At 40.0% G+C, this 24913-nt stretch overlaps 1 long non-coding RNA gene across 2 annotated transcripts in view; it reads right to left on the bottom strand.

The window, feature by feature from the left end:
• Positions 1-490: 490 nt before the first annotated feature.
• Positions 491-24913, bottom strand: part of LOC142056163 (uncharacterized) — a 25001-nt gene continuing 578 nt past the window's right edge. Inside the window, exons 2-6 of one of the 2 annotated variants that reach the window (XR_012660246.1) lie at positions 22591-22689; positions 20407-20494; positions 11296-11417; positions 3205-4255; positions 491-2236 (exon numbers count right to left, since the gene is read on the bottom strand). This is a non-coding gene — a long non-coding RNA (uncharacterized LOC142056163). Of the gene's footprint in view, positions 2949-3204; positions 4256-11295; positions 11418-20406; positions 20495-22590; positions 22690-24913 lie in introns of both variants that reach the window. The other variant, XR_012660245.1, reaches the window with a different exon arrangement.

Below are 24913 nucleotides of genomic sequence, written 5' to 3'. Positions count from 1 at the left end.
TAAAGAGGATGCAGCTATCCTCAGATGTTTCAGAGGAGTAACAAGTAGGAGTAGGGAAGCGATTTTCTCTCTGCGTGAAGCAGCAGTGAGACAGATACTGGAAGCTGTCCAGTTTTGGTATCTGCATTTTAAAAAGGATATTGAAATACTAGAGAAGGTTAAGAAAGGAACCCTAAAAATAATTTGAGGTAATTCCTCTCCGGGGAGAGATTTCAGGTGCCCAATCTATTCAGCTTTTCAAGGAAAGAGGCGGTATGATTACATCGTGTAAGTACCATCACAGGGATATAGCAGCAGGTTCTAATAGGCCCGTTAAGCTAGTGGACAAAGGCACAACAAGAACCAAAGTTTATACTAGACAATGCAACTTAAAGCGAAAGTAACTGATTAAACAGTGATTGTTCATTGGAGGAAATTCAGAAGTGAGACTGTCCTGGGAAGTGGAAGACAATCTACTCCTATATTAAAATTAAACAAACAAGCAAGCAAATACCACTGGAAAGCATGCTTTATTTAAGTGCGAGATATTAAATTCTTCACAATTAATTTATAATCTAGTGGTCGTTTCTCACCTTACAAGTACTCCTGAATACAAACAACAGAATATTTGATTACTTTTATGGCTGAAAGCTGAACTACGGTTACCCAGGTCAATGGTTTGACTTGTAATCACCCAGTTTGGTGTAAGAGTTAACGGTGGTTCTTCCCATAGTTTCTGTTTCTGTTCACAGGAACATCTGAGGTTCTCCCTTTGCCTGGCTCCCCAGAGCTCTGCTCTGGTCCTGGCACAAGAACGCCGTACTTTCAGTGGACATCCAAGCAGCTGTAAATATGTCTCCTTTCAGGCCAGCAAAAGATTTGCCACCACCTTACCCTAGCTGATGCCCTCTCCTTCGAAACAACAAAACCCTGTGACTTTTGTCCCACTCCAGCCTCCACAGAAATATACAAGGCACTCATCCATCATGATCACAAAACACCTTGCCTGGGTTACAGTGAAAACACAATCCCTACTTTTATATGCTAGTGAAAATAATTTTACAGTATCTGTAGCATTTGGGTGGGGAGGTGTATCTCTGAATTTTGGATGTTATTTATGGCTTTACTAATATGTTACAAATCCTCCTCTCTCTTTTCCACACTTCTGAAGTGAGAATAATTCCAGCTGAACTATATCTTGCAGAAAGTTACAAGACCATCATATTCAAACTTGAGTGTGTGAAATGGGGTCAATAAGTAGAAGAGAAGTGGGATGTGGGGACCTCCAGCCTCAGATTCTTGATATACAGAAACTCAGAAGCTGGATAAGGTAACAGTTGATAATGAGCAAATGACACATTGAAATTCACTACATGACTACCTCTAATGTGTGCCACAACACTGTTAGATTGCCCTTTCACATGGTAAAATTCGTTAGTTTATACCCTTTTTGGTTTATAAGGTACCTTGTTACGCTTCGATGGTGCTGGATAGTGTCCCTGTGGCCAAAATTTCAAACAACCTTAAAGGCAATGGCCAGAAATTGCTTCAGTTAAAGATGAGGAATCTCTTCCAGGTCGCTAAGCCCCTCTGTTATGGAATCCCATGGTGTTTTGTAGACCTCTATCTCAGCCTGTTGGGACAGTCATTTCCAAGAGGTAAAATGGCAAAAGGTTTAAAAGCCAGGCTTTTAAAGACTAGGCTGCCTAAAGTCCGCTGTAGTAGGGATTTACCTGGAAGTTAGGAATCTTAATCCAGAAGAATACTGAAGATGGCATTGCAGGGTATTGAAAAAGCCTAAATTAGGTGTGTTGGCTCCCTTCACCATTAATGGGAAGATCCTCCAGCAAGCCGTTCAGAGCGTGCAAACTTGATGCCGTATTGCGTATAGGACCTAGATACACCCAAAGGTCAGTGAACCTGTGTTGAGCTGGGCACAGGCAAAAGCAAACCTATGGAAAATACACACGAGAGGGTAGGTGAGAAAACCCATCCCTCTCTCTACTCCCAGGAGGCTTTGGTCGGCACCTCAGTTCACTCTGCACTGAGTGTGATGAGTCCCCACAGGGGTAGGACCCCAGCAGGTGCTAGCTGGGAGACTTGGGGTTAGACCTAACTTCAATGCAGCCTGAAGGTTTCTTGATGCTGATGGACAGCAGGAAAAGTTGACTGAAATACGATCTCTCCGCAGGTGCTCAGGAAAACGAGTTCTTTTGCCATCCCTAGCAATGAGATTGAAATTGATTCTTGTTTACAGCTGGAGAAGAACAGAAGAGATGTTAACACCGGGAGATCACACAAAGGATAAAGCAATACCATCGCCTCACCTGTTTGCTGCCAATACCGTGCTTTGAGTAAAAAAAGCCCAGCAAGTTTGTTCATTTAGAGAGTTAATTGAGCAATACATCTTTTCTTGACCTAACTGCCGTTGTTAATACTCCATCCATCTTCCTATTCATATGCTAATAGCTGTATTGCCTGTCACTGACTTTGTTACAGAATCCTGACTTAGAATGGAACACTGCTTCATTCTTCGGTAACATTGTTTGGATTACTATTGTTGCTACTGTAGTTCTGGTTTCATTTACTTAGGTCAATTTAATATTCTTGATAAAGCTCTGATGCTTTAAAGAAATCTTCAGAGTAAAGTTCCAGAAAAAAACGTGTGTTCCAGCCAAGATAAACTCCTCATGGGAGCTATAGGAAAGGTTCGATAGAATTTATAGGGAAAGTGACATTTTCATTTAAAAATTATTAAGAGAGTTCAAAGCAGCTTTATCGTGTTTGATCTTTATTAAGTTTTCAAAGTGAGACGGTGCTCCCTGTGTGCCAGAGGCAAAAATTGCCATGTCTTATCATGTTTGTTTAGCATCTGCTTTTGTTACAGAGATATTTTTGTAAACTACAAGAACCCAGGAGATTGCTGCTGTTGAACATCTTTCTGCCTCTTCCTTCTTCTGTTATAGCTTCTGAAAAATAAAGAACATTTGAAAGAAACATGTCTCCTTTCTGCAATTTCTTTCTCTTCTGTAATAGCTCACTCAGCTCCCTTAAACTTTCAGCATTTTCCGCATTTCTCATTACTCGCATGTAGAGACTTACTAAGCTCTCAGTCAAAATACTGGCTTTTCCTTTGCAATGTAAAAATATCAGAAAGACAGTTTCCTCCTGTTACTAGGTTATTTTCCTTGCTGTCCTATAAAGGGAGTTATTTAAACATCTTACCTGGAGAATAAGTGAACTGACAACATCCAGCCCCAGCTCTGCAGGGTAGCCACGGTGTCAGCATTGGGCCAGCATTTCCTGCCATCCAAACTGGGCTGTTTCTCCTGCATAAACCAGTAACTTGACTACAAGTGCTCACCTTACTTATTGCTCCTTTCCTACCTGTCTCTTCCCAAGGCAGAGCACATGTAACCAAATACATCAAAGGACCTAATAAGGTACTATTATTAAGCTTACCATCTTCCATAGCCTACAGCATGGGGGAAGGGAGGGAACTACTGTGACTAGCATCAGATCCAAGTATCTCCATCTTCCTCTTGAATGGTCAGTTGGACTGACTGAAGACAGTCTTTAACTGAAGTGTGGAATAAGACTCAAATTTGTATCTGTGTCTGTGCTAGCTGTTCTGGTGTTGACAGACACACACAGAGTGAAGTGCAGTCCTGCTGAAGCAGAATTTCTTAACACACAAGAATTCAAGCTCCAAAACGGTGCCAATTCTTAGTGTTTTAATCATCTTCCAAGGGAAATACTGTGAAGAACTTAAAAGAAGCATGTAACTTATAAAAGAGATTCTCTCCAAAAAACCAGACAAATTGGAAATGTATTAGACAAGATTGTGTGAAGAATGGAACTTGCTGCAGAAGCTGCATAGAAATGTGTGATTAGCAATCATCTGCCTCATGCTGGAAGTTCATTTGATCTGGAATGAAAAGAGTCATGTTAAGTGCTAGTTAGGTGGCTCATAACTTCTGTGGTATAATGATAAATCTTGGAAGTGGAGGTTGCCAGCTACATGCCACTCTCTAATGCCTAAAAGAAATACAGACTTCAATCTCTGTGCAGAAAAACACACTGTCTATTGTGGAAAGTATATATTAAATATTAGTGCAGTTTTCAAATTAGTGGCAGAGTCCTGCTTCGCGCTATTTTGGTTGAATCATATCAGTGAACATGCTGCAGAAGTGATAGTACTCACACAAAGTTACTTGCTCAACAGACATCCTGCATCTTGCTCCTTAAGCAATCACCAGCAGATGAGGGTGCAGAGCTACAAAATACAATGTTCACCTCACCAAGGCTACACCACAAGTTCTGAGTGGCAGTCACACCGAAAGTCTTCCTAGTGGGAGGTTCAGCTTTTGAAAGGACACCCCTAAAATTCTTCCACCATTGCCAAAATTAAGCTATTAATTGCCAGCATAGGAAGTGTGTGAGAGGAAGCTAGCTACATTGCACATCCTAGCTACAATTCAGAGACTGTGCTGACAAGTAGTATTTTCTTCACAGTGTTACACTTCCATAAAGCTACCACACTCAGACCAAAAGCTGAATGTACCCAGTGACACTGAGATGCTAATGTTTGTCAAGACTTCCACCAACAAGTCTCTGAATGGAATTACGAAACACAGATATACCCAGGTTAACAGTGGGAATGTTTATGTGGCCCAATTCAGACGCATGCAGAGATTCCTGGTCTTGCTAGAGAGAGAGGAAGCATATACCTGAATTAACTGGGCATTTTCCTACACTAATAAGCCTTGCTGATGAACTTCAATAGAGCATTTATACAGTGCCACACAGGCGGCAAATACAGGTGCTTGGCCAAATGGAAGATAGTAATAGGTTACGCTGAAAACAGATGTGTGAGGTTACTAATGGAGGTTTTCCAAGAGTGATTTCTGGGACTGATCATATTTAGTATGATCATTAATGAGCATAGTGCATACAAACAAAATGGGAAATTAATTGATGACATAAAAGAAGGTGCCATTGGCAACAAAGACATGTATGGAATACAGGAGAACCTTATTGATCTGACTGAGATGTGATGAAATTCAATAGTACATAATGCCAGGTCATGAACTTACAGACTAAAAATACGTATTTCTGCTCTTAACTGGAAGCTCATTGGATGGGATACTGCCCCCCCACCCCGCACCCCCCCTCCCAATGTGGCCTTAAAATGCATTGGCAGACAGGACCAGCAGTGATGGGGAGCACACAAATATTCTCACACGAGGCCTCAAGAAAGCCCACCTGGAGTTATGCGTAACAAGCACTGCACTCGTAGAAGATGCAGAAAGGGGCAGCTAGAGGAGTGAGGAATGAAGAATTATTTATTAAAAAGATAAAAGCTTGGCAACAAAGGGAAGGCCGAAGAGGATGTAATTGCTCTTTGCTGGTGTATCAGGAAGGCTAAATGCAGTGGAAGGAAAACAACAATTTAGGATTTAGCACCTAAGAAAAAGACTGCAAGTTGGTCATATATAAATGAATACACAAGAAATGGAGGAAGGTTTTCAATTAACAGATCTGTGAAATTTTCTGATTACCTAACTGGAATTAAAGAAGACATAATAAACTGATGTGAAGGAATTATTAAATGACTGCTTGCAATAGCTAGGTTTGGACTAGATGATCAAGGACATCCCCTTTTGCCTATATCCAAACTTAGCTTTAAAAGGTGACAGGATATTTCTTTCGTTTCCCTCCCCTAAAAATAACATAAATAGTATTATTGGAAGACACCAGATGGTGCCGTCATAGAAAATTTTATAAGCTCAGTAGATCCAGACTTCCATTTTTACAGGTTATGGCCAAAATGCTGTGCAGCTGTATGACATTAAGTGTATTTTATCATGTTCCTGCATATGTTATTAAAGTTTGCTGCTCAAATCTGTGACTCAACAGGTTATTAGAAGCAGTGCTACTGCTCAGAGGCAGCACTTTCATATCTAGATATTAAAATTCCTCTTCAAATGGTATTTTTACCACTGTGTTGAATAAAAAGTACACTGAATCCTAGGGATGCCAAGCACATGAAAAAGATGAGAGCCCAGGATTTTGCTGTCTCATTTTCTTATTTCCTTCACTGGATCTTTCTTTAAATTAAGTGGAAGGATATTTGTCACCTGGACTGTGACTGAGACTACAGCCTATAAAGACTTTGAACACAGAGTTAAAGGAAAAGTACACATAGCTGTTACTTAAAAATTTCATAGAGCTCAGGTGGGTTTTATTAATTTTGGGGTACTACCACTTCTCATCTGCTTTGCTTTAGATTTCTGTCCTCCTATAAGGCTAGTATTTAAAAGTGAGTGTTTTGAATTCATCACTCAAATACTTCAGACACTGCATTTAGAATTTAGATAATAGCCCTATCATTTTTATTGTGTCCTCTTATCTCATACATTTATAAACTGTTTACCACTACAATTAGAACGACAGCAAAATGGTCCATGCAGGGTAAGAACCGATGAATGATTTATAAGTACTTTTAGCAAAAAACTTGCTCAAGAAAGTTTGCTCATCAAGTACCAGCTCTAATCTCTGATGTGGGCTTTTGTCTTTAATATGGAATCGAAAACAGCAGTTTGCAGTAACACTGCTAAACAGCAGTCTGACAGAATAAAACTCAAATTGCTCAAATCCCTTTATTACATTGTACCTTATTTGGCATATGCTTTAGTCAATATCTTGTCTAAAAGCTTCTTTTTGTAAAGAGACTAAAAGTTTTTTTTGTCATACAAGTCAATGTAATGGTTCATTATAACATCATCGTGGGAGAAGAAAAGGCTTTTCTGGAGTCAGTATGGGTTTATTTGTTTTTGTTACAGATTTGAAAGACTAATTAGGATTCCTGTAAGAGGGTCCATTATGATCACCTATTCTGATTTCCTACAATGCTAATGATGTTATTAACATTTAAATTGTTAATATTGTTTTTAATATCAGATATCATTCCTAGATCTGTGTTTTATGAGACATAAAACCCCCTAATTTTTCAATCTGTTAGCGTTTCAAGAATTTACATAGGGTTTGTATTCCATTACACTTCTCAAACTTTACAGGCTAATTTTTTAGCTTCAAATAAGTTTTTAGAAATTAATTAGTTGACTCCTAAGCTACCCATGAACATAGACAAAGGTTACTTCCACTATAAATCATTTTCCTCTTACTATCCAAACCATCAGTAAAAACTAGCAAAACGTTTCAATAGGCAGTAAGGCTGCTCTGCTTATGTTGTGCATGACAAAAAGTATATATAAATATAAAACATGCATTTAGAGAAGAACTAAGGTTCTTTTCTCTAGGCATAGCATGGCCTTGTTCTGCTTTCTTTACCTTGAATACTTCAGCCCTAAATGGAGTGCTTCGTTTAGTAACTGAATGCAACTACCTGTTCTGACACATATAGACACATATAAGCTAACAAGAAGTTTTCTGCCCAAATGCCTGCTTCTTCCAAATAGCCTGGAAAGGTCTAAGAGAAATATCTTATTATATTTCTCAAATATCAAGCCTTCCATGGTCCAGCTTTTAGAAAATCAGCCTTCAGGTGAGGTTTTGAAAGATAAGAGGCTGAAATGATTTGTCAGGAAGCCCTCAACCCCTTTTGTCTGTTAGGACCTCCAAAATGGTCAGAGAAAGCAAACAGAGACTTCCTCTCCACTTTGGGGCAGAAGAAGCCTCACAGCCTCCTCTCCTCACCACACTGGGCAAGTTAGTGCTCTGCACTGCAGGGACAGAGGGAAAGGAGGCTGTGACTGGGGTATACTACTTCACACTCTCAAGAGTGGTAGAAGATCATATGATTGCTGATATGTAAGCGTGCTATTTTTACAGAGGTAGCTTATACTTGTGGGTTTTCTGCCATTTCTGCTCTTTAAAAAAAAAAAACATTATTTGTTCTTATTATCTTTTAGGATGAGGGGATTCATTTGCCACCTTTCATGTTGCTGAAAGGTATTCTGGATAAGTCCTCTCTCCGAGCAGGAATCATCTGTACCTTCCTTTTCTATTTTAAAGCAGAAGGAAAAGTACACCAAAATGAAAATGCTCCACTTCCTCTGCAAATATGTAGTTAAAACTTCTAGGGCAGTTATGTGGTACCTGGTAGCTAGCCAGTCCCTCAGTACAAGGAAGCACTCGATCAACATCCTCAGAGTTAATCTGTGAATGTGGGTCAGCCCCTGAGGAACTGACTACTCTTATAAGTTACTTCAGGCTGCTCTTGTGTTTCTACTGCTGACCCCAGAGATTTGACCAGTGTTCCCCACACTACTTTAAATCAAGATGGGAGCTTACAAGCAGTAGACATAGCGGAACATTTTTCTGCCTTTCAGAACTGGAGAGCTACTGACTCCTAGAAAAAAGAAAACCAAACCAAAAGAAGAAAATCCATCATTATGTCCCATGCCTGTTGGCAACCTGAGAGTAGGGACTGACATGTCTGTCACTGACATGGGTTAGGAGCAGACCATGACAATACTTGCGTGTAGGCACTGCTTCATGCCTGATTGACTGTGTAGTAATGTGCATGTGTGGTGGTTTCTAAATTTGGTTTTCTTGCAGACCTTCTCGTGTCCTGTGGACGCTGATTAGGCCTGGACAACAGGCCAAGTAACACTGCTAGAATATTGTGCCCACTAACCACAGAGATACAGCAACCAGGGTAGGTGGAAAATAAACATATCACTTGATGTGCTGCAATCCGCAGGTACTAGCAACATTTCTACACTATTTAGGAAATATTTGTGTTGCCTTCATGCATATCAGAGGAATTTGTGCACAATGAAAACTGCTTTTTCTGATGGTCTATTTTTTATGATACTCAACCCAGTGATTTATTAATAGGACCTTGGAAATGGATGTATTTTAGTAGATATACAATCTGTCTGAATCAGCATTCCACCTCTGAAAGGTCGAAACAAGGAAACACATTGGAAGGTACAAAAAGCCCTATGATAAGCTGATGTGAGGTCATTTGTCCTCTCATCAATGTCTCCAGCTCATACTATACTGCCTTCCAGAAATGACTGTCTTAAATCTTGAAGCACAAGATCTTTGCTTTGTGCTAGCATCAACCACCAGAAAGATGCACACTGAAATACCTCACAGTCCAGCCATTGAGTTTTCCAACCCTCTCAGTTACAATGACATCTCATGGTAATGAAGTCTGTATATTTCTAATCAAGCCTTTCTTCCCAAGGTTATTAAGAAGTTTAGATGTGCTCCTTCACTGATACATTGAGATTAATTTTTTTTTACATTGACTTCCCAATCTTCAAGCTACAGTTTTTATATTATCATTGGCAACGTGTAACAAAAGAACGACGACATACCTTAGGTACGCAGCCGCTAAGAGCTACTTACACATCACATTTCACAGCATACCGCACTACCTAGCGGAAGCAGAAAGGAAGTCTAGCAATGATTTTGATGCTATACAAGAGATTGTTTCCTTCCTCAAACCCAGTGATGGTTTAAACCACATTTCAAGTCAGTCAAAAGATTTTTAACTTTCAGACCGTGGTTGAACATACAGAATTTCAACTTAAATAATACAAGCTTTTTTTCATGATTAAAGGTAATTTAGTAACTCTAAGGGAACATTGTGAGCAGGGAGTAGCATTAAAAACACTAGCCAATGTGAATGTAAGTTAGATTACTTATAAGAAAGCAATTTTAGAAATACATTTTTCACCAGCTGATGCAGAATGTTTAGTCTCTGTACTTGAGTCAGCATAAAGAGTGAAAATATGATACTTTCCTGGATACTAGCAGTGCCTCAACTTTTGGGTTGCACACATTTAGACTGATAGGAACATTTACCTAGAAGGCTTTAATGGCATGAAGTTTATTTGCTTTTTTTGTTTTACTTTTATGTTTTTTTAAAAAACATACCATTTCATCTTAGAACATTAACCTCAACATGAGTGAAATTCTAGCAAAGAGGCAAAACCATACTCTCTGAGAGTGAGCTTGTACTCCCCACTTAAATAAAGGACTTGTATAGGAACAGTTTGTGTTGCAGCCAATGTTGTGACTCTTCTGAATTTAATAAAAATTCGAACTCCTTTATACATGGGACAAACCTGAAGCTTTACCAGATGACCACAGGAGGTCATCATTGCTCCATGAGAACAGTTTCTCTGCAGTGTAGTAAGAAAAACACTAGTGTCTTCTCAAGTGTATTGAATTTAATCAATATTTACATGAGCTAAAGAACTAAACACAAAACTGACACAATTGAGATTGTTTTGCCTTTTTAATAAAAAAAAATATGTTTCTGCAATAAATTCAAAGTGATTTCTTATATACCTTTATCTTTAATACATCTTTTCTCAATTTCCATAAATTTCTTTCCTGAACATTTCCACACACTCAGAGTTCAGCTTTAACACAAGGATCGAGGAAGGGGATATTCTTTGGGACATTCTTTTTGCTAGGAGCAACAGCTACTTATCAGTCCAAAAGAATGGATGTTAAAAAAAAAAAACAAAACAAACCACAGCTCCCTTCCTTCCTTAAGAGATCTTTTGACCTTCTACAGTCAATGCTGTCCCTTGTCCCATTCTCAACTTTCTAAAATAGTTGAAATATTACAGAAATGCTTCTCTCTCTACTTTGTTACATGATATAAGGCTGTCTTACTAGCATAAGGAGGTAGAAAAGTTTGAAAACTGTTTTATACTCAGAGCCCTCCAGAGATTCTCTTACTCTGATTACATCTAAAGCTTGCCAACTTCTTTCCATATAATCTCTTGAAAATTACAGACTTTCTTAACCACACTTGCACCTAAAATTTCTTCACTAGGAACCCATCTCATGTCCTAACAGGAGCTTCACCCATCTCATGTATTCACAGAACCTTCCTTTTGTCTTGTCCTGACAAATGCAATCTTGCCATATTTAGGCCAATTCAGAGTACTGTTAAAATAAGATCATAATCTTATCTTGGCCCTTTTCCCCCTTTTCTTTATATTCCTATACTAGCTCTTCCTTCCGGTCACACAAAACTTTTGCTACCAACTGCACCCTGAGGGGCATTGTGGTCTCTCTTGGGTTTGCCACTGCTGCATCCTCACCCACCTTGCCACCCCTCTGCCTATGCTGCCAGTCTCTGCTGCCCACTCAATTTCTAGAAAGCACTGCCATGCTTTCTTCCACCTGCTTCACACAGAAGAACAAATGTCTTCCTTCAAAAGCCTCTGTAAAACCAATGCCAATTATTCAAATGGCAAAATATCAAATGCAATGTAGTCAGGCAGCCGATTTGCTTTGATGACTGCCAGTTCTCCTTACCTCATTCTTTCCCAGTCTTTCTCATAAGCTCATCTGTATCCAGCTGTAAGCTCTTTGAAGGGGAACCATCTTCTGTATTTTTATGATCCTTTATGCAATACCGTCCCACTCCATTCTCAGGTCTTCCATGCAATGAAATCAAATAAGCACAAATTAAGGGTTTAAGATATGAGGGAAATGGCTTGCATAACTTATTTAATGTGGAGACATGGTCAGTCTGGGAATGGGTTTGAATGTCAGCGAATTCCATCTGGTTTCGAGTAACACAGTGAACAGTTTAAAACAAAAGTATTATCTTGACTGCCTTCATTTAGGACTTCTGTGATTCCAGAGCATGTTTCCAAATCCAGTCATGACAGAGACAGTATCAAATTTACTGAAATCTACAGCAAACTCCACAGATTTTAATCAGAGCTGGGATTTCATCCTCGGCTAGGTAGGCAGTTCAGAATCACATCAGCACAAAGAAATTGTTGTAGTGGCCATAGTCTCATCTGGTGATATCACCATGGAAACCTCATCACAGATCAAAGCTAACAATCCAGTAGCATTCAGTTAGCACCAGTGTCAGGCTACTCTCGCGAGCAGCTACGATTTATTGAGATACTAAAAGCTTGCAGGACACTGAAAAGATACTGAAAAGGAAAGAAAACCAATTCATTAACTGCATAGATATACTATAACGTGCAAAATTTTTAGCTATCTATAGAGTATATTTGTCATTGTACTTTAGAATTCTTTTAACAAAGAATTCCACAATTAATATTTATTTAATATTTTAGCCATGACTGTCCTCATCGCACTTTTTCTAACCAGCATTGCTGTTAACTAACATTAGAGAAACAGTGATTCAAACTGAAAAATAATTATGCTGGGGAAATAAATGTACTACTGATGTATGTTCAACTTGCAGTACAGACAAAAAGTTTTAGATATTCTGCATAATTGTATACAACAAATGTATAAGAAAAGCACAGTATTGTGGCTTACATCTGAAAGCTGTAATATACTGACTAGCTCTATCAAACACTCTCCTCATGTAGAGAGTTAGTTATTTTACACTATGCGAATCACAATATAACGTTCAACTACTGTGAATAACCAGATTACTAGACATGACAAAACAGATTTTTATGTTACATCAAGAAGAATGTGATTAAAAAATACGCCATCTAACAAACTTATTATGGCTACTTTCTGTAGTGTAAAAAACAACTCTAATTGTTTTACATCTGTACTGTGTTTCCATGAAAATTGCAACATACTTTACACAGGCAAAGTTCTCTTAATTCTTATACCAACTATTAGCTTTAACATAAGATTACTCTCTTCCACCTTCTATCAAATGAACATTGCCTGCTAAAGCATATTATGCAAATGCGCAGATATTCTGTTAATTAACACCCAAGCGTTACAAAAGCATGGTAGCTTTCATCACTCTGCTAAATCCATTATTTTATAGCCAGACAGATGAAACCAGCACAGCTCTGCAAGCAGCAGTGAATCCAGGCCCTTTTAGATAGTTCAAAGTTCAATACCCCCACACATTTCATGAAATGAAGAAAATTTGATGAGTTTTCACCCCTTTTTATTTACAAATCCTATATAAAACCTTGATTACTTCTGTGTTCAAGGGAAGCCCCTCCCTCAAAATTTCTCTGCTCATGGCTTCACTTCAGCATTTGACCCCAAGCATCTCCTACCCAAAGTAACTGTCTGTCTTAGCTGGATCTAGTAATCCTTTGTCGCATCTTCTCTCAGCTTATCTGTTCTGTCTGTTGATTCCCTGCAGTTTGCTAGATAAGGAGCCAAAAAGCATAGCTGGGTTCAGCTCTCAAAGCCACACAAGCTTTCCCTGCATTATCAAGTTTTACAGGAATAACTACACCAGGGAAGGTGGCAAAGAATCCCAAGTGATAAGGGAAAGGGGTGCTATAAAGACTACACCATACCCTGGTAGTAGTAGCTTGTGCCACTTTAAGAAATTGTGTTTCTTCTCCTCCTGCTTTACATTATGCCTCTGTTACAGGACTTGGCCAGTGCAGACATGCTACATGTGGCCATGCTGTACTCTAGCTTGCTGCCGTGTACCATGGGTTTAGGCTGTTGCCTCTGCTTTGAGTGGTGCACCTGATATATTAGGTACATGTTACTCAGAAATATGACTTCATTAAGCCATTGCAAAGGGAGGGGTTGGAAGTCCCATCTGTAGGTGCCAAACATTTAATCCAATGTGTCTCAAAACAACGGGAAAAGAAGTCTCCTGCTTTCTGTCTTTCTGTGTGATGACTTTCCACAGCTGAGATCTTTGCATGTTCCCCAGCTCGAGATGACCGGGGACTGCATATCTTGCCTTTTTCTCTCACACAGCTTATGGAAGCACTCAAACACTTAGGATATTCTGGGGACTTCCTTCTCTCTCCCTCTCTCTTCCAGTTTTACTTTGCTCAGTTTTGTTGAATGAGCTACTCTTTCAAAGAAAAAAAACAAAAAAACAAAACCAAAACAACCCAAACCCAAGGTATTTAGCAATTTGAATTTCTCACGTAAGAACTGCAATTTTACTTTTCCTCCAGTTTGTAGGAATCGGCTCTGAAATCAGCATGAAAGGCATAAAAAGCTGCAACAGGAAAGGCAAACACAGCTAGGAGCTGAAAACACACAAAAAGGATTAAGGTGTGCAGACCAACAAGCGACCAAGGATTTACCACTACAACCCTATAACTATGTGGGCTGAGAGGGGATTGAAGGGCCAGCCTTAGGCCGTGCAACCAGTTTTGCCCGCTTGTTAGGGACAAGGGCTGGAGCAAGGCTATATCACCAAGGACCCATGGCCAGAAACAAAAACTGTGATAACAGTCCAGTCCCATGAGCTCAGGACAGAAACCAGGATGTGAGCCAACAGACATGGCATGGCCACCATGAGCTCCAGCTGCTGCCCAGCCAGGAGACCTCTATCGCCTGCCCTGTAAAAGCAAAACCCCCCAGCTGCCAGTCACAGCAGGGGCACCCCTGGGATTATACAGGGCTGGCCGAGAGGTTTAGCTCATCAGTTAACTGCCAACAAGCCTCAGCTAGGGAAAAACCTTTCAGCCCTGTCAGTCAGTGATTTGGTAGGCAGCAAGGATTTTTCTTTCTGTCAATAATAAACAAAAGCTTTTGAGGGCTGCTAATGTGTATTAGGCTATGGGAAGTGCCATCTTCTATCAGACAGTCAAAGTGGAAGGCCTGTTTCTGTAAAATTCCCTAAAGAAAGGGCAATAAGAATTTTGTGGCAACCCATTTCCAAGCTGGATAATTTTATTTCACGTTTATCTGCATTTATCTCTGCGTCCTTCTTTTCCGAGGATGTCTGTAGCATTCCCGCACCCTATTTATTAGCTGCAATTGCTCCACAAGAGATGTAGCTGCACAACAGAGATATGGCAGCAAACTTTCTGCAGATAATATTTGACTAGCTTCCAATAACTGCTTTTATTTTAGCACCTCAATTCCAGCTCTGTTCCTAGATGGGCTGTGTCACACAGAGTTCTCTGTAAGCCTCTAGTGTGCGCTGCTACATAGCAAGGATAAAGTATCAGCGATAAGAAAATCACTCCAAACTTTACATCAGCTTCACCTCAGATGCAAACAATGCCATCTGCCAGCTACCCAAACATTTGGAGGAGATCAGCACCAGGCTGTGGAAGTTGAATCCAAGGAAGTCTGATGTAATGGCAGATTGGGTTACTGAGAGGAAAGAGTGTATCATTCCCTTAGCTTTCTTTCAGGACACGCTCAGAGTGCTCTTTAACAGATGCATAGCACAGATATTCACTGAGACTCCCTATGTTTGTGCCTACCCAGTTATGAAATGAAAAAAAAAGACACCTTTCTCTAACAAGTACTGCTTCTTGCCTTCTCGGGGTCAAACTTGGACACAACCACCAACTTTGTGATACCTGTGGTGAAAAAAATAGCCTTTTAGAAAAGCTCTAATAAGTTCACAGCAGAGGTCCATTTACTCAGAGCTCAGCCTGCTGCAAGCGTTCTGCAGAAGTAGCTGGTTCCCCTGGGAGCAGAGGGTGACTTCAGAGCTTCCCGTTGTGAAAGCCTGCAGTGGGAAAAGTCTGCGATGGAGCGGACCCAGCGTGCCCTGCTGGGAGACAGCCTGGCTGGCTGCAGTGCTCAGGCCTTTGTACAGCCCGCAAGTGCCGCAGCTGTGCTGGGTGCTCTGCCTCTCGCCCTGCCACAGGACCCAACTGGCTCTGATGATTCTACAGATACCATGACAATTTGTGTCTGAAGGCTGCTGTGTAAACCTTTCAGCCATTCATTTCTTCCTAACTTGACCTCTGTGGATAGCCTCCAGGTGACTTAATTCTTTCTATTGCATTCATTCCTGAATGTCTTTATATTCATCTACAGAACGGCCTACTCATCTCATTTAACTTGATTTGTGCCACACTGTGGGGAGTGGGAGTGATGGCATCTGAGAGATTAAGATGAAATGACAGACCTGCAAGCAGGGGAGGCTATGACACAAACGTGCCCCTGGGTCCCAGCAGGAGGCGGAGGTAAGGCAAGGCCAGGATGACAGCAGGGGATGCAGGGGCAGACTGGGTGAGTGTCTCACAGAAAGCACAAGACTCGGTAAGCCTGTGTGAAAACGCAACTAGGTAAAGAGTAACATTAACATATGCTCAGCAAGAGAGCTCTGAAATTCTGTCCCTTGCATTCTCCCAGTACCTTCAGCAAGTATTTGCAGACTGTCACTCACATTTTACATGTACTCTCCTCATTGCCAAGTACCTCCAGTCCCCAACCCACCAATGGATGAAAGTTACAGTCAATGCTTGATACCATGCAGAGCTACAGATCTGCCAGCGACCGCGGAGGCACTTGTTGAGCTTGAAAGCATCCCACAACAGGGGATATGTGCGCAGGACTCTGAACACATCGCTTCCACTTTTCACACAAGTGATCCCATTTTGGTTTTACATTTTTAAGAATCTTAATTAGAGGTCTTTGATCTTCCTGGGAACTTTAAAAGACCTGGGAGAAACTACTGGGACGCTGAATTTACTTCAGTCCCTGGAACCTCATGAATAAATTCAGCAAGCTATGTTTTTTGACAATGCAGTTATCTGATAGCCTTGAATAAACCTTTTTAGAATGACTAGGGGCTCTGGATGTTATTTATTCATATTGGAGCACAGAAACAGTCACTCATGCATAGAAATCCTCAGTGACTCACGAAATTACGTGCTTACTTATGCATAGCAATCCTCAGTAACATAGTGACACACTCCTGCCCAGACACACTTGGTAACATGCACAGTGACAGACTGGCCCAGAGCACTTATTTTAGAAATCCTCGCAGGCTCCCACAAGGGCCTCGTCTCCCTTGAAGCTGAAAACAAAACTCCCCAGCGACTCCAGCCCACACTGCCAAACGCGCTCATCCACCTCCTTCTCCAAGTTGAGCCTTTTCTCACCACTGTGGCATTTCCCTGCTGAGGGTTCCCCTAAGGTCGCTAATGCACTTAGGAAAGGAAATCTCATTTTCGCTACTTTCACATTTTAATATCTTAATGCGTAAGAGCTGCTCTTCTGCTTTTCGGGTTTTATTTTGTTTTGTTTTATATGGATATTTCATGTTAAACAAACATTACATGACAGTCAAGGGGATGAGATGGCTCAGGGGATTGGTAATGGGCTGTGAAGCCCTTCCTTTCTAGGCCACTGCTCCAATTCATTCTAGGCTGTTTTAGCTGGATTTAACGTTGGAAAAAAGCATGCTCAGTTAAAAGGTCTGAGCTCTCTGAAATTAATTAGATTTAAAATGAACTGACCAGTGACAAAAATACCACTATGGAAATAAACTTCACCAAGCAGCCACCTGAAAAAAAAACAAATGGAAGTAACATTTTACTTCATCTGGGTACTGATACAAATGGAAATGCTCTGGAATCATACCAGCTACCAGGGGCACCCCATCCATTTTCCAGCCTCAATCTATTACACAACTAGCTTTTGTAGGATGCCTGGAAGGTCTTCAAGCTCAGAGTGGGTCAGACCAAAAGAAGCTGGCCGTGACCAAAAGTTAGTGCTATCTAACGTCACTCATTGTCATGCAAATAGAAAATTCAAAGCCTCAAGGCCCTATTCCTTGTAGAAACATATTTAACTTCATACAAAATACATAGCCACATCCTAGCTGTAGATGGCATCAGACTGCCCAGTGACATGACAACAACAGCAAGAAATACAATGAAACAAGCAAACAACTCCTCAAACACCTTGATGACACCTCCAATGACCCATCAGACATGCACTCCATGTGGAGACTGCACATCTACAATGAGTTACAGATAACGCCATCCTGTCAGAAGGAACTATGAACTAGTGAAAATCAGTAAGAGAACCAGTAAAAGAAACCAGTCCAGGATGCTGTTTTCAGAAACTGCTTTTTTCTTGTCCTTCTTTTGGAGTTTTACCTTAGGTACATCAGTGTTGCAGTTTTCCATCTGCGTTTTAAATAATACATAAATACAGTAAAATAATTGAAACAAACTCTTCAGTTCCCCCTTATACACCATCAAAAGGGTTTTGCTATGCTTCTTAACACCACCACACTTAGAACACCTATTATAAAATGAAAATGTATTTCACCATACATCACCCGTTGATAAGTTCTAGCTCAGAGTAGGACTACAGATTTGTTACTCCACAATACATGTAAATAATAAGAGTAGGCAATGTTGTGAGCACATGGCTATTTATAGTGACACTTCAATAACTTTAAATGTACAGGTACTTGAGAAGCAATAGAACTGTTATTACAATGTTGTACTATAAATGAAATCTAACAAGTAAAATACAAATGAGAATGAATAGAAATTGTTGTCAGAATATCAATTAACAGCACTGGAGCATAATCAAATGGGTTTTCTAAATCTATCAGAATATTGAGGATTGATGTCCTTGCCTAGAAATGGTTCCAAGTCTTGTTATTCATAGTGCCAGAAGCATATGATTTGACACTTGATTACCTGCATTCAACCATCTTTTTTATAATACAGGTATTATATCATCTACAATATGAAGTTCAGTATGTGATGAATTGCTGCGTTATGCTATTATAAACACTGGGTATAAACCAGTTCTTTATCCACAATGCTCTTCAAAAACATGGTGATGGCAAATAAGATGGGAGCTTGTTAAGTTTGGGAAAGAGGTGATAAGAGAGATCTCCCTGCTATATCAGGGAAGTGAACTGTTGATGCAAAAATTCTCTGTCAATCCTCTGAACCAACAGCTAAACCACCCATGTTGTAGACCATAAAGCAAACAGTCTGTCTTTCAGCTCTCATTAGCTGAATAAATTCAGTATTTAGTTCAGCCAGTGCTCAGTACCACTGATATTAGTCTCATCTAAATGGAGCTATAATTAGACAGGAAAACCATTCAGTTTGTATTTGCATAAGATTTCTACAACAGAGTTCTACTGAATAAGGAAAAGCCATAATTAAAGGAGAAAAATTGCTATCTAGATAAGAAGTGACACAAAAGAGGAACATGTCACACAGCTCAATAACTGAGGAAAAACATGGAACAGCTGAAATGCTGAATTTGTTAGCACAGATATTTCAGAAAAAGATGGCAAACAAATACTCTGCTTCATCTAGGCCATAATCTGACTGCCTTTGAAGTAAACAGGATCCTCCTATTCAGGATCTTTGCAAGGAGAATTGTTAAGCCTGGGAAAAGGTTGCCTGGAGCAGTTGTGCAATCTCCATCCTTGGCAACATTTAAGATGTAGCTAGACAAGGCCCTGGCCAACCTTATTTGATGTGGAAATTTTCAGCAGGAGGCTTGGCTAGGTGACCTCCAGAGGTCCCTTCCAATCTAATTAATTGTGTTATTTTAATAATATCCATTCTAAATTACATGAGAGTTTCTTACTGTCAATGTATGAGTCTCCAGCACAGCTTTTCCATTGCTTAACCACTCTCACTTCAAACATTTTTTTTCTATATACCAGTCATAATTCCCCTTGCTGCAACTTCTAACTGTTGCCTCTCATGCTTTCACTGTGTACCCTTGAGAAGAGTCTGGCTCTGTCTTCTCTATAAATTCCCTTTAGGTCCTTGAAGACAGCAATCAGGTCTTTTCAGCCTTCCCTTCTCCAGATTAAACAACCTCAGCTCTCTTCATAGATTACACAACTACAGCCCCAAACCTTGACACTCACCCACTGTTGTAATGTCTCTCGCACCATGTGGCCCCAGGCTGTAAAGTTTCATACCCACTTGCTCTTGTGCCAGAATGGGCATTTTGCTCTTCCCCCTTACTTGGCACAGTAAGGCACACAGAGAAAACCTTCCTACTCCATTTTGACCTTTCATTTTGCCAGATATGGCACATCTTTTTAGCCTCCTCTTATGTGGCAAGCTTCTTAGTTTCCTGATCACCTTGGCAAAATTTTCTTCCATGTGGCTGTACGAACTCTTTATCCCGAACAAGGATAAATGGGTATTAACTGGTCTGTTCTTACAAGGGGACTTGCGGGAAGTGTACAGGAACTTCAGCCCCTCTTTCTCCTTCCTCTCTGCTTTAGCACCCTCCAGTGTAACACATCTCTTAACTCATGTGGTATGGCTGCAGCTGTGCAGCCCCCATTTTAGACCAGGGCTGAACTCACATAACCGTACCAAGTATTCTACATAATGTCTTGTGAGGCCTTTTTGATACCACTATCTTCCCTAGCCCTGTTGGAAACACCACCTTCCATATACCCTAGAACCCTACTTTCTTTGGGACAGACAGCTAGTAGGCACCCTGGGCAGTTTTCACAGCACCTAGCTTTAGGTGTCTGAAAAAAGTGATCATTCTGTCCTGAGAGAGATGGTTGACCTCCTTCAGGTGCCCATCTCTCTCTGTTGATTAGAACAAGCTCAGACCCACAAGCTCATCATCACACAGCTGAATTAATCTCATGTCCTGTAACCAATTAAAATATTCACATTTTCCATTCCTCTCTGTCACTTCCACCTGACAAGCCTCCAGCACTGCAGAGAAATTCTTGTCATCAGTCCTCTGCTGTCTGACCTTGAATTTTTTTTTTACCTTTTCCATTTCTGTCACACAGGTGCTCCTGTTTATTTCTATCGGGTTTCTCCCTCTTCTTCTTCATACACAAAGTCTCCCAGTGTCACTAATGCAGCAAATTTATCACCACGTGCCAGCCACAGAGAAGAGAAACAAGATAATTTATGACATTACAATCTCATAATGGAAAAACAATACTAATGACTTGATACCAGCCAACAAGTTCTTCTTTCACCACAAGTAATTATTATTTACCCCTTTTGTTAGAAAATGAGTAAATGATTAGTCTCACACTATCCCCTCACCTCAGCAATCTTAATTAACATATGATACCACACTGAATGCATTACAGAAATCCCAGCATTAGCTTTACTGCATGTCTTTCATCTTCAAAAACAAACAAAAAAAGCCCCAACAAATTACCATGATAAAATGCTGTTCAGTTCTTTGCTGAAGTCATGGAAGAAATGTGAAAATATACAACTAGAATATCATAGGAAAGATGAATAGACTTTATTAAAGAAGTTAACAACTGAGTGGGCTCCCTGAATCAGGACTCTAATCACCTAACAGCAAATTCTCTCTTTTTCTTTTCTATCTTTTTTTTTTTTCTTTTCTTTTCCCTTTTGAAACATTTCACAAACATTGACCGGACAAAATAACTATTTAGAAATTTCTTAGGGAATAATTTTCCAGGACTAAGATTAATGATTGTAAGCATCAGTTATAATAGCGGGGGAAAAGAAAACACACACAGAAAAAAAAATCCTTCCAACACCTAATTCAAGAAAGCCTATTTTAAAATATTATATTTGAACATGCCAATTCTGTAGAGATCAGTAAAGATTTTTGCCTCAAGTCCTTTTCTTTATGTAGTTAAATCAGCAAAGATAAATGTCTACAGACAAAATTATCTTCCATCAAACAAATATTGACATGACTTTTAAGGTCAGCTGCTGCAAGGCCAGGATTTAAAAACAAATTAAATTTGATGTATGCCATTTCAAAGGTCAGTTAGAAAGGTATAGGCTGCACCCATTTTACAATGCAACCCCCAGGGAGGCAAAGATATTGAATGCTGCAAGGAGACATTGCAATAATGAAGATAATTACCGTAATAGGTAAGTAGGTAATAGGGGATTAATTAGATCAGAACAAGCATGTTATTTAGAGAAAAGAAATCACAGTGTATTAAATTAAAAGTAAATTACAACAACTCAGGTCAGTATTTATTTCAAGTTGATAGTTAACGCTCTTTATTGCATCTTTAAAGGGACTGACGTATTACAGCAAAAGACAGTAAAAATGTTTCATTGTCATCCAGCACAGTCCAGCGTAACTGCATATGAAGGTCCTATCTCTCCCAGAATATTGCCATTCTGATAGAGGCCGTGCACACACTTAATTTCCTGATTTTCCTTTCGGATCTCAATAATTTTCAATAGTAGAAATGAGATGGCACGAATCCTTTGTTATTACCGGAGAAGCTTAAGTAATAAATATGTGTCCATCCCTGAAATGTGCCCTGACTGGAAAGGAAGAACTTCAATGAGATAAGCAGACAAAGGCATGAGCAGGGCAATTCTGAAGATGGTTAGTGTCCTCATGAGCTGGGTAGACTGTGCTGCAATGGTACCACTCAGCTTTGTCACTGGAAAAAGCAACCCTCACCTTCCCTCAGACAACTCTTCCTAATGCTTCTTTTTGCTGAACTACTCCTGTTTAAAGTGCTTGTGAATTTACTGCCTTAAAAATATGTATCTGACCAGCAGTCAGTATGTAATCCAGAGTGCTCCTGCTATGCCCTGCCACATGACTCCAAAACGTGAGCAAAAAAGGAGGCGGAGAGAGATTGCCCAACATTTAGTTTTTCTGCACCCTGGACAACAATTTATTTTGGAGTGATTCTGATTTATTAGCATCCTGTGGCCCTTTGCATACGTGAAACTAACTTCATAAGATGCATGACAGTGTGACAGAGTAAAACAGGAGTGAAAAACAATGCATGCTGCAGGGTATGCCTTTAACTTGTAAATACCAACCAAGATGGCTGTGCTGTCATTGCATCATTTAGTTTACAAGAGTGACTTTCACTGCCAGTTCTCTCTAGTGTACAGCTTTTAATCTGCAGGTAGCACAGCTTCGGGTTAAGCTAGTCACCAATATTTGTGCTGTCATGAAAGCTCTTGACTAGTCACATACCTTCGTCAGTCATTGTAGTGAGGCCCTCGCAGAGTCTTGTCCCGTTTTCTCAGCCAGACAGATAGTGGCCATTAATAAAAACATGACAGTTCCAATTCCCTGTAAGGTAATATGGAATGATGATAGTTCAGAGACACATGCACTGTCCTTCCATGGCTTCTCTTACAAAGGTCACTGAAAATACCTTTAAAAATGAGGGTGACTAACTACTTTCTGCACGTATCTTTGAAACAACAATAGTCTGCAACAGTTCCCCAGAGAGTAGTCCGGTATTGCCAATGGAAATTCTGTATGCTCTAAATTGGCTATTCTCATCCAATTTCTTTTATTCACTTCTGTTACAGCCCTAGGCCACTTCACCGATTCTGAAAAGAAGATATTTTACTGTTCATGAGTGAAGTGACTTACTCCTGCCATCTAGAGGGTGGTTTCTGGAACACAACCAAGGCAGATGCAGTTTCACAGGATAAAATAAAACAACAGCTTAAAAGATATTTAAGTGAGACTAAGATAAAAATCTCAGTACCTGCTTGTCTCCTTGGGTTTTTTCTAGGTTTTTCCCTCTTTTTCACTCGTGTGTTTGTTTACATAAAAACGCCCATTCAAATGGGAGGACAATCGACACCTCTGTGGGGGTATATGATTTCTTTCATCAACAGCTCCACTCATTCATGAAAGTAGATTAGCTGACTAGGATACTTATTCTAAAATAGATTAAAACTTTCTGTTTGTATTTCTTCCAATGATATATAATTTATTCTCATTTTGTTCTTGCATTCATGGTTGCCTAAAACAGACCAGAATGGTCACCACCAGAACAAAAGAATATTAATAACTAAAAGCAGTAAGAAAAGTGAGAATGACACAAAAAATATCCAAGGTCTTACAAAAGATTGTATTTTCTACCTATGTTGTTAGCTAAATAGCATGTAACCATGGCTACTGACTATAGTTAAAAATTACTTCTCCACACGCTTTCTTACAAAGGAAAAATGTCCAGTCAAGCGATCATCATGAATTTTTATCTTAAACAATAATGCTGTTTACTGTGTATCCCACTACCCTGGTGTGAAGATTACATCTCAATGGAAAATCATGACAAGCAAACAATTTGTTGTGCGAGATACAACCCTGGCCTCATGAAAGTTAAAAGAGTCTTCCTGGAAAGGCAACGGTAGCCAGTGAGTACCTGCCTCTCTCATTAAGCCAAAATCACATTCCATAAATAGCAGCCAACCTTCAGGAAGAAGTGCAGGACCAAGTACAACGTGAGGCAATACACCGCACCTGAGTGAACACATGATCAAAGCACACAAGAAATAAAACAGTGTCCTGGGGCTTATTTATATGAAATATATATTAAAACCCTTCCTAGGCAAAAGACTAAGAAATACACTGGAATGTAACTGCCCCGTGATCCTTGCACTCACCTTCACTGAAATATCTACACGAGACAGCATCTAATGGTCTTCACAAAGGGTTTTCTAAGTATTGCACAAGAGCAATACTTATGCTTGTAGGAAGAACTTTCGATATTAAAATGAATCAAAGACATCCTTATGTTTCTACTTGTATTGTATGCCATTTATGAGGAGGAGGAGTTAAGCAAGGGCTCATCGTACAAAGAAAAGGGAGCAGTGAGGCCTACAGCTGCCTTCACCGCATACATCATAACCCTTCAGACCTCATGTGGTATCTTTCACATGCACCAACCAAACCAAGCTCCAGAGATTGCAGCTCTTGCAGAAGTCATGCAGGCACCACCAGGCTACAGAGCTCTAGGTGGCTGAGTCGGGAGACGAGCAGAAATTGCTGAGAAAGACTGAACTCCCCTTCTGAAAGGCAAGTCGATCTGTTGCAAGGCACAGCACGACGTGCATAGCCCTAGGCAAGGCAGAGCTGTGTAAAGGCTTTTCTCATGGCATGGACACTGTTTCCCCTTTTAATCTACATTGTATCCCTATCATTATGATTAAACCATACTTTAGTTTGAAAACAGGTGGGGCCACTGATGAAAGATTTCAGAGATAACTTTTCAGGTGCTAACCCTAATCAGTTATAGTCACAACTAATTGTTGGAATTACTATGCCCTAACATTTGGTCTCTGTCGAGTGAAAGTTGCTGGAAAATCACTACAAAAGCAAGCAGAAGCTGAGGATGGCACAACATCCATGCAAACAGCTTTTAAAAAAATTTTCAATGATTTTCCAACCACAGTGAAACCAACAGCATATTTTAAGTGAGGAGAAAGATGTTACTTAGGACCCCCAAAATAACATCAAGAGATTTTTTTCCCCCCTAATTTCTCTTCATGACACAGAC

This window comes from Phalacrocorax aristotelis, chromosome 4 (genome assembly GCF_949628215.1).
Source record: "Phalacrocorax aristotelis chromosome 4, bGulAri2.1, whole genome shotgun sequence".
In the NCBI taxonomy this organism is placed as follows: domain Eukaryota; kingdom Metazoa; phylum Chordata; class Aves; order Suliformes; family Phalacrocoracidae; genus Phalacrocorax; species Phalacrocorax aristotelis.
This window is presented reverse-complemented; position numbering and strand designations above follow the sequence as displayed.